Raw genomic sequence first — 10,214 nt, forward strand, 5'->3', positions numbered from 1 at the left:
CTACTGCTGCCTCCTTTTTGGCCACTTGCCCTCATTCCTCGCCTGTCAGTGCCAATAAGGGCCTCCATGATCACCCCTCCACCCATGCACCAAATGTCCTCTGGACTTCCAGTGACTCCTGGTAGTCAGTAGGACCACATGTCCATTAGAATGACATAAAGATAAATGTTACACAGAAACATGAAGAACTACTATGATGGATTGACCTTCATGGCCTCTGATAATGGAAGCTTTATCCCCATAAGTTTTGCATCACTATGAATTTTTTATTTTCCCACAGAACCCAATATATTTTCCTTCTGCTTCCTTTATTGGGTTTTGTCTTACTATTTCCAAAGAATTATGCTATCACAGACTGGTGCCATGTCTCTGGTGAGAAGAACCAAGAGGTAAAGGATATGGGACCTAGATAATCCCTCCTTACCAGAAGAGTCCACCGCAGGTCAGAAATGCAAATCTTAGGAGAGTGGGCACAGCGGCTGCCTCCCTCTCTACTCTCTAAAGTATGGCTCACATCTGGAGAGGATTTCAGAACACCTCTAAAACCTTGCCATTAGTTGCCTAAAGGCAGCTATTACCGAACAGTATATTGAATTAGCTCCACCACCAAAGAAACAACCACATCTAGTACATTGAGCTCACAAGGATAGCATGGAGTTCCAGTGAAAATGATCTTTAAAATGAAGAAATGACACTGTCTAAAATACCAAGAAAGAATGGGAATGACACTGGAATAGGCAGAAATACTTTGTGTGCAAAAGAGGGGGACAAAAGAGATGAATTACAGTTGATTGGGAAATGGGCAGTGACAGAGAAGAAGCTAGTAAAGACAATGAATGTGAAGATGGAGAGTGTGTCATGGAAATCACAGATGGTGCTTCTTGTGCAAGTAGTTAGTCTTTGGCAAGTGATGATAGGAAACCTCAGCTTCCTAAGGCAAGACCTGGCTTTATTGCCTATCTGCACTGAAAGGGAAGAATCTCCTGCCTCAGTTTCCTAAGTTGTGGTATCACTGTCATGCACTACCACATTCCTCTTTGAAACATTATCTTTCATGATAATTATTGATTTTCCACCTTTGACTTTGATAGTCTTGCATCTACATTTCTTTTTTTATGGAGGGGAGGGGGGGGTCTGGTCATGGGGTCTGAACTCTGGGCCTGAGCGTTGTCCCTCAGTTTTCAGTTCAAGGCTAGCACTCTACCACTTGAGCCACAGCACCACTTCCGGCTTCTTTTCTGCTTATGTGGTGCTGAGGAATCGAACCCAGGGCCTCATGAATGAGAGGCAAGCACTCTACCACTGAGGCTACTTCCTAGCCTCCATCTATGTTTCTTGACCTTGGTATAAACATGTCTCTCTTTGGATATAAGGAAAGGAACATAATTCCAACAACTTCCCATACTGAAACACCTACCTTGGGTACTGTTAACTCACTTTGCTCATCTGGCTTCTGTGGAGACTGTCAATTTGCTCTGCTCCTTAAGAGGCCTGCCAGATTCTCAGCTGTGTACTAGAGGAACACGGAGGTGGAGGGTTTAAGATGGAAATGTGAATGAAGAAATTTACTTCACTGAAACTTCTGTTATTTGCCATATTTTTGCTTGTCATGTTTACCTTGCTCAGAGTTTACATTATTTTAATAGTATGATGAAGTAATAACATTTATTTTCCTCAGCATTTAAGTTTAGTTCTTCGTTTTCTTTGAGACAAAGTTCTAAGAAAAAAACAACTAACCTCATGTGCATTTCCACAAATGGATGTTTTCCTTTTCATATTCCCTTGTAAGACAATAATTCTTGGTTTTTGGAAAGTTAGGAAATAGAAATAGACTAAAACTTTAAACAAAATTCATTTATTTGTGATGTCAGTAGGCTTTGGATTTTTAGTCACTAAAATGTGTGTGATTGTGTTCAGTCTGGTCCACTCCAGTGAGAGCATCCTTCTTTACTAAGTTATTAACAAGTGAATGGATTGCCTGACAAAATTTGGAGATTTTGTTTTTGTTTTCTTGGCAGACCATTAAAACTTTCTTTAGAGAAAATAAAAATCACACTATCTTATCTTCATAGAGTCCACTATGCTTCAGGTAATTCATCTGTAACCTTTAGCACACAATCCAGTATACTTGCTTCTGGATTTATTGGAGCATTCTAGCTGCCACAAACAAGGGAAAATATGCAGCCAGTGTTCTCTGGGTCTGGATTACTTCCCTTAATGTAATGTTTTCCCAGTCTTTCCATGTTGTTACAAACTGTAGTCTATCGTGCTCTGTGATGGATGAGTGGGATATCTGTGTTTGTGTGTGCATGTGTGTGCAGATCTAAACTTATACATATATACTACATTTAAGTGTTATCTGGGTATTGGAAAGTGAGAGACATGAGCCTTATCAACAGTCTTGAGTCTTGTTACCCTTGTGCATGGCCTGAGGTGACAACAGCTGATAGGCTATGAGGCATAGAAAGAGGATGTTTCTCTCACCATCAACTTTAAGGTAGATATTGAGCTCAGCTTTCTCTAACCACGGGTCTTCTATTGTAGTAATCCAGCTAAAGATTCAAAGAAACTATTTTATTTTATTTTATTTTTATAGTCCTGCATCTCTAATTCTCACCAGGGCACTGTCCCTGACCTACATTTTGCTTAAGGCTAGCACTCTACCACTTGAGCCAAAGTGCCACTGCTGGCTTTTTCTGGGATTAACTAGACATAAGAATCTGCCTGTGTTGGCCTTGAACTGCAATCCATAGATTTCAACTCCTGAGTACCTAGGTTCACAGGCATGAGACACCAGTGCACAGCTAGAAACTAAATAATGGGAGTATCCATTATATACCTCCACCTATCTTTGGAAAGATTTTCTAGCATGTTCTGACCAGACCAATGTTAACTACTAATCACTAAGAAAATAATTCTTGACACACTCATTACTACAAAAGAAATCATTGAGCTAATCTCCATAATATGACGCAACATTGTATAACTCTTACATATAATACTCCCAATTTATCTCATTCTTGGATCTTCAAACCAACTTCTAATAAATATGAACATTTGTATGTGTAAAAGCGAGTGCATGATTTTGACCTGTGACTTAAGAAAATAGAACCTTGGGTTGGGAATGTGGCTTAGTGATAGAGTGCTTGCTTAGTATGCATGAAGCCTTGAATTTGATTCCTCAGTACCACAAAAAAGCCAGAAATGGTGCTGTGCCTCAAGTGGTAGAGCACTAGCCTTGAGCAAAAGAAGCTCAGGAGCAGTGCCCATGATCTAAGGTCAAGCCCTTGGACTGGCAAAAACAAACAGGACTAGAATAAAATGGGAACTCTTAATCTTGTATGCACTTCTGAACTTTATAACTTGTAAAATATAATTTTAGCAAATTAGATTTGTTTAAAAATTGAAAACCTATATTACATGCTATCTAATATATGTGTTTTAAAATATAATTGATACCAATGAACCCATATTCTTTGAATAACATACTAATCAAACTTATATGCACCTTTGAAGAAGCAAATTTAAAACTTGGAAATTATTTGAAGAACTGAGACTTGGAGGATTTTCTACATTCTCAATATACCTTATTATGAACAGGAACACTTAATGTAGAAAGCAAAATTAGTGGTTCTCTGAAAGGAAGATTAGTAATATTTACCATTGAAAAAATAATTCAGGTAAACACAAATAGCACCCCAATTGAGTGCTCTTAGGGGCTAAAAAAGGTACCTCATTCCCTGGATTGTGAACAAGCATTCTGAAATGTATAGCGACAGATAAATACTATTATTAATGATTACCATTTGGTTTATTCATCTACAGGAAATCTCATTCCGTCTAGTTCTTTATATTGAACAAACATTCAAATTACTAAACTATACACAATGTTTCAAAGTTTACATTTTATGAAAATGAAGTGAAACAATATTGGTGCCCAATGAATGTGAGATGATGAGTTTTAAAGGGTTTCATATATCTTAAGACATTTGACTTACATGAATGGTCTGGGAGTATTTAAGATAAATGGATAAGTAGATTACATACATACACACACATACATACATACACACATATGCATGTATATTTCAACAAGTACAATAAAAATCTTTAAAAACAAATCACGCCACTGGTAGCTGCAGATCAAACAATTACACATAAAGAATTCTTTTTTAAAACACTGAAAATGGCTCATCAGAATACTTGATAAAATTCATATTAGAGGCCCATTTCTTCCAATTCTATTACTGATGTGTCACTTCAATATGTGAATCCATTTATTGAAAGCATTTGTCCCTTCTTTTTGAATTTAATTCTAGGAGTCTCTACGTTCCTTGTTCTTGGTGAATAGCATCTTTTTTTATGTTAAAGGTCAGGACAATGGTTGGGGGGGGTCTTTGTAGTTATCTGATATGGTAAAGATAGAGCCATCAACTACATCATCTCAAAACTGTTGAAAGTCACAGTGGCTGTGATCCTGGGAAGCACAGGTCTATCTAAGTTTACAGGAAAGCCTGGAGAAATCTTCATTTGAACACATTCTCTAAGCTCGATAAAGGGCTTGAAGGGAGCTATCACTTCTGTAACATTCAATAATTCACTACCTAAGGGAAATTCGTGACTGATGGCAATTGTGACTTCAAATATCTTCTTATTTTCTTTGAATACCAGTTCTCTTCCTGGATGAGGAGCTTGTCCACTTCCAGCAGATCTATGCTCCTACTTTGTAATAGTGCTCTGAGGGACTGTTTTGGAATGGGGTCAAAATTCTGTTCCATTGAGCACTGTCTCAGCCCCATAGGCTGAGGAGAGTGGGAGGAGGTGGGGATGGCAGGGAGATGACTCCTTCTTCTAATACAGGCAAGGCTGCTCTGAAAAGAAGTCAGAGGATCCCTCTACAGATTAAATGTCCACAATTAGCCAAGCAGGAAGTACCTCAGCAGGGCTGAGTGAAGGAGTGATTCTAGCGGGAGCCATGACCCTGGGTCTTGGTCTGGCGCAGCCAGACCAAGTAGCTGCAGCTACTCCAGCTATTTCTCATGAAGCTCCAGTGTAGCCCAGCAGCTGCATGTCTGCTTCCAGCAGTGCCCCAGCTCCCCAGTCCTTCTTTGCTAAGGCACCAGAGCAGACCATGCACCGCTACAAATACAACATGCAGGAGATCATACCCTTGAAGCCCAGTATTCCCCAGACAAAGCCCCTATTCCCTGGGCTACAGCCCCAGCTTCAGCTCCAACTCCACCGGATAAGAAGGGACCTGATGCTCCCCCTATAACTCAGGTCAGATTTGTCACTTCACTAGCCCAGGAGGGGCTGTAAGAAAAGATCCCATATTGGGGAAGGCAGCAGATGAGACAGTTCATCTGCAGCCCAGTTCTGGCTCCAAAATTTTTGTGGATTTGGGGGTCTGTTGAAAAAGGTGGCCTGTAATTTTCTGGCTAGAAAGTTCATTCCTTCTCCATTCATAAAGTGTTTGGTGATTCCCAACTTGCCACTGATTACTGGGTATAGACTGGCAATCTAGGGATGCCCTTGCTGGTGGTTCAAGGCAGAGGCTTTCAGGGAAAAAGGACAAAGCTGCTCTTCCTGTTATGCCTGGCCCTTGTCCCTGCTTGACCCCCTTCTACCCTGAGAGAATCCCACACCGTGTTTGTTGCTATGAATGGGTCTGTTAACCAGGTCCTTTACCTTGTGTTTACTCTGAAATTGGAGAGAAGTTGAGCCAAAGCTGCCCCTATCAAAGCTTGCCCCCACCCCATTTTGCCTGCCATTCATGGTATTGCAGGTTTGCCTTGGCAATATGTATATTGCCTCTCTCTCTCTCTCTCTCTCTCTCTCTCTCTCTCTCTCTCTCTCTCTCTCTCTCTCTCTCTCTCTCTCTCTCTCTCTCTCTCTCTTGCTCACTCACTCTGCATCTCTCCATTTCTCTTTTGCCTTTATTTTATTTACACTACTATGTATATACTATATCTGTATAGTATAAATATAGTATATACTTGTATATAGTATATATAGTATATGCTATATATATATATATACTATATATATGCTATATATATACTATATACATAGCAGTGTACATATACTATTATAAATTTTGTGTTTTGTAACTTTGTAGCATTTTAAGTAAGGTTGTGTTTATGCTTTGCTGGGTACAATAAAGATATTCTATTGAATAAACCTAGCATTAGAATGCAAAGAATACATGTCTTCTGTTACATTTTTCCTTTATTCATGCTTTCCCTGATTTTTTGAAAAATATCCTCCTCACTGAAATATTCTTTTGTTCCTTGATTATAAAATGAGTCCATTCTCCAGATAGAAGTCTACCGATAATTTTCCTATTCTTTCTGTTTTTATCTTCTTGAAAAAGCCCTCCAATTTGGGCACATGTGAAAGAAATGAAGTTGATTGATAAAGTTGCAGAATATCACTGTTCATTAAAATGTTAACCTCTTATAAATACGTTAGAAACAATAACAAGAAAGTAAAAAAAAATACTTGTGTCCCTATCTTGGGATTTATTTTGCTTAACATCATCTTATCTGGTTGTATGTACATAGCTTTTGACCTTTTTTGGTTGTCCCAGATATATACTAGTCATTGCAAATAAGGGAAACAGTGGACCCTATGTTTCTTTGTGGCTGGTTTACTTCCCTTAGTATAAATTTTTCCAAGCCTTTCTGTACCATGTGATTTTTTTCTTTGTCTGTTCCTCCTCCATGGTATAACCCATGTATTCACTGTTTTTCTTGTCGATACTCTGCATCTTGTATATATAGTTCTATAATTTGGGAAGGGAAAATGCTTAAATAGGCATATAGGTTGATCCATTGTAACAATGAGATGTACAAGACACTATGTTGAAAACTGAACTTTACCATTTATGGGGGGTGTGGGGAATTGTAGTTGTGGAGGTGGGAGGGGAGGGATGGTAGGGGAAAAACAAAGGAGGAGGCAACAATGCTTGATAGGAAATATACTCATTACCTTGCTCATGTAACTGTAACCCCTCTGTACAGAATTTTTACAATAAAAAGCATATTTTAAGAAGTCAACCTTTTCTGTTTCAATTGTCTATCAATAAAAATGATTCAGAGGCTGTTGCTTCCCCATTGAAGATGAAGCTCAAATGCTTTCATTGGCACTTCATGTTAGTCAAGTATGTGAGAGTTATTTCAAACCTGACATTGAAATCTTGTGTATTTTACATTCATCAGAATGCAGAATTAGGAAAAAGAAGCATTCAACTTTGAAAATAACAGAGAAGTTCTAGATAAAAGTCACTGAGAAATTGCAAGATTTTCAATAACAGAGGTAGTACCACATCTGGTTTTTACTAGGGATAAGTGTCATGGATTCTTTTGCCCTGGCTGGGTGCAAAAATTAATCCTCACGGGGCTGGGATGTAGCTCAGTGGCAAAGCGCTAGCCTAGCAAGTGCAACGTCCTGAGTTTGATCCCCAGAACCAAAAAAGAAAAGACAAAAAAATACAGTTAAAAAAAAACCAAACAAAAAATTAATCCTCACATCTCATCTTCCTAAGTAATCTTTACCACTCAGAGTGAGAATCGAGTTTAGAGTTTGTTTTCAAGACTAGTGCTCTACCGGTTGAGCCACAGTTCCATTTCTGGCTTTTTATTAGAGATGTGTCATGGATTTTTCGCACAGGATGGCTGCAAACCTTAATCCTCAAATCTTAGCCTCCTATGTAGTCCTTACTACTCAGGGTCAGATAGAGTTTGTGTCTGACCATTTGGTTCAAGACTAGTGCTCTACCACTTGAGCCACACTTCCACTCCTGGTTTTTTTCCCTGGTTAATTAGCGAGAAAAATCTCATGAAATTTAATACCTGGGTGGTATTTTACCTCGATTCTAAAATCTTAGCCTCCTGAGTAGCTAGTGTGAGCCACCACTGCCTGGTTCTACACTTGGTCCCTAGCTTCAGGCCCCTGCTCTTCACTCCCTTGATATTATTGGTGGTGTCCTCGTTTCAGATTTCAATTGAGCTTAGTGTCCTGCGTCATTCAGTCTCTGGTTCCAGGAATCTATAGCAAGGCTGTTATGACATCTAGACTAACCATAAGGCAATAAGCCTGGGATAAACAGCGTGGTGTCCAAGCCTGCGGCTTCTTACATCTGTCACTGGGCGAATGATCCCAGGACTCATTTAATGCCACTGCCTTCTTGGAGGCCTCCTAGCTTCCTTACGATCTGACTGCAGGCATGTCATGACCTGGGGTGCAGGGCACTAAGGTTTCTCCTTCATTCCGCTGCCATAAATGGGACTTTCAGAAGTCACTTCTCCCTTTTGAATCTTCATTTCACAGAAATTGTGCTTAAAACCCTGCATTCTGATGCTTCCTTCTTCTGGATCTTTGCCTATCTAGCAAGTTTGCCAGATGTTCATGCCAACAATTGTACTGATTCAACACCCAGTGACATGGGGGCCCTCTCTACTCCTCCACTTATGCCAGGCTCAAAGGTCTTTCGTACCTAGCATGCATCTTGATTCCTAGAAACCCAGGGCTATGATTTCCCTGAAGAGCCATGGGCTTAAAAACTTTGATGGAGTTAGGCACCAGTAGATCACATGTATAATCTTAGCTACTAAGGAGGCTTTGTTGTAAGAATCAAGGTTCAATTCAGGTTGAACAAGTCAATAACACTCCTCTTACAATACCACTGCATTCCAAGACGTGACCCCCCCAAAGATTCAAACCAACTAGAGATGTTCTCATTGTGTGTGGGGACTAGCCTTTCTATGAGCGTATTCCTGAGGGCTCCTCTTGATCCAGGAGCCTTGGAAGGGGCAAAAGCTTCCTCCAGCAGCAGGCTTATTTCCTGTCTATGACCAGCATAGGCCACATCCTCTAGCAAGCAGAACCTCCTTGTCCAAGTTGGGAGAGCTGCTGTCCCCATGATATCTGCTGGGGAGATGATAGGCAGCTTCATGTGCCTGTGGGTGAGTGGAACCATGGATTCTGCTAGTCCATCCAGCAAGGCTTCATCCAGAAGTCTATCTAGTGCCCAGCCAGCAGAGCCTGGTATCTCCTTGGGTTCCAGCATCCCTACTCTGCAATGTTAGGGAACCCACAGAGCCCACTGTGATGTCTTCGCACTCCAGTTTCAACATTCCATTGCCAGCCACCAGCCTGTCCTTTAACTGTGGGCCTTGGCAGTTTTACCCTCAACAGCATGGGACATTTCCAGATAGCAAGCAAGTCTAGATCTTCATTTGGAACCCTGAAGACTACTAATATAGGCTCATCGCCTGCCCCCTGACAACCTGGACAGCCTGGCCCTCCCAGCTCCATTTTCCAGCATGTGCTTAGGGGCCTTCGGAGCTCGGCTTCTGCTCCCTACAACTACACATGTCTCCTGGAAAGAGCCCTTGAACCTGTTGCGCCCCAGAGGTCAGGCCACAGTGAGGTCTCTCTGCCCCCAGCCTGGCTCCTAGCACAACCACAATCAGGGCAGCACTCCCGGGCTCCACTGCAGACCTCTGACTTGGGTCAAAAAAGTTCCTGTGCTTGTGCAGTCCACAGTCAGCAGTCGGTAGTCCTGGAACAGGGGCATCTACTAAGGCCACTCCAGAAGAACTTTTGCACCAAGCAGGTTGATTTTGGAGCAGCTCCTCTTCCAATTGCAGGCCTGGTGTCCATTGAAGCAGAACATGACACTGCAAAAGATCACAGTGCACAATAGAAGAACCTGACAAGCAATGGTCCTGTGCTCAGAAACCTGACAGAGACAGTAAATCAGAGAGAGAGTAAGGCTAGATTGTACCTGCTTCAATATCCTTGCCAAGAAATGTTTATTTTCACCAAGATATAAAGAGGAAACTTCTAACTCTATCTCTGACAAAGTATCTTGTACGAATCTAGACTTCCATAAACAATCACAAAAGTAGAAGCTATGTGAAAAATAAATATATTTATGTAAATATATATATAATACAAATATGTAGGAATATATATTTATATTAGCGTATTCACATATACAATGTGAATATGTATATAATGTATGTATGTATAATGTATAATGTATATTTATGTGTATATATCTATATATATAATGTACAGGAGAGAAAAACTGCATAGTATTTGGAGGAATAATTACCAAAATCTTCCCAATTTTCATTAAAAGCATGAACCCTTATATGCAGGAATCTAGCAGCTCAACAAAAAATTAGCATAATCCCATAGATCCA

Source organism: Dipodomys merriami, unplaced genomic scaffold (assembly GCF_024711535.1).
Source record: "Dipodomys merriami isolate MVZ:Mamm:240054 unplaced genomic scaffold, mDipMer1.0.p SCAF_67, whole genome shotgun sequence".
NCBI classification, from domain to species: Eukaryota; Metazoa; Chordata; class Mammalia; order Rodentia; family Heteromyidae; genus Dipodomys; species Dipodomys merriami.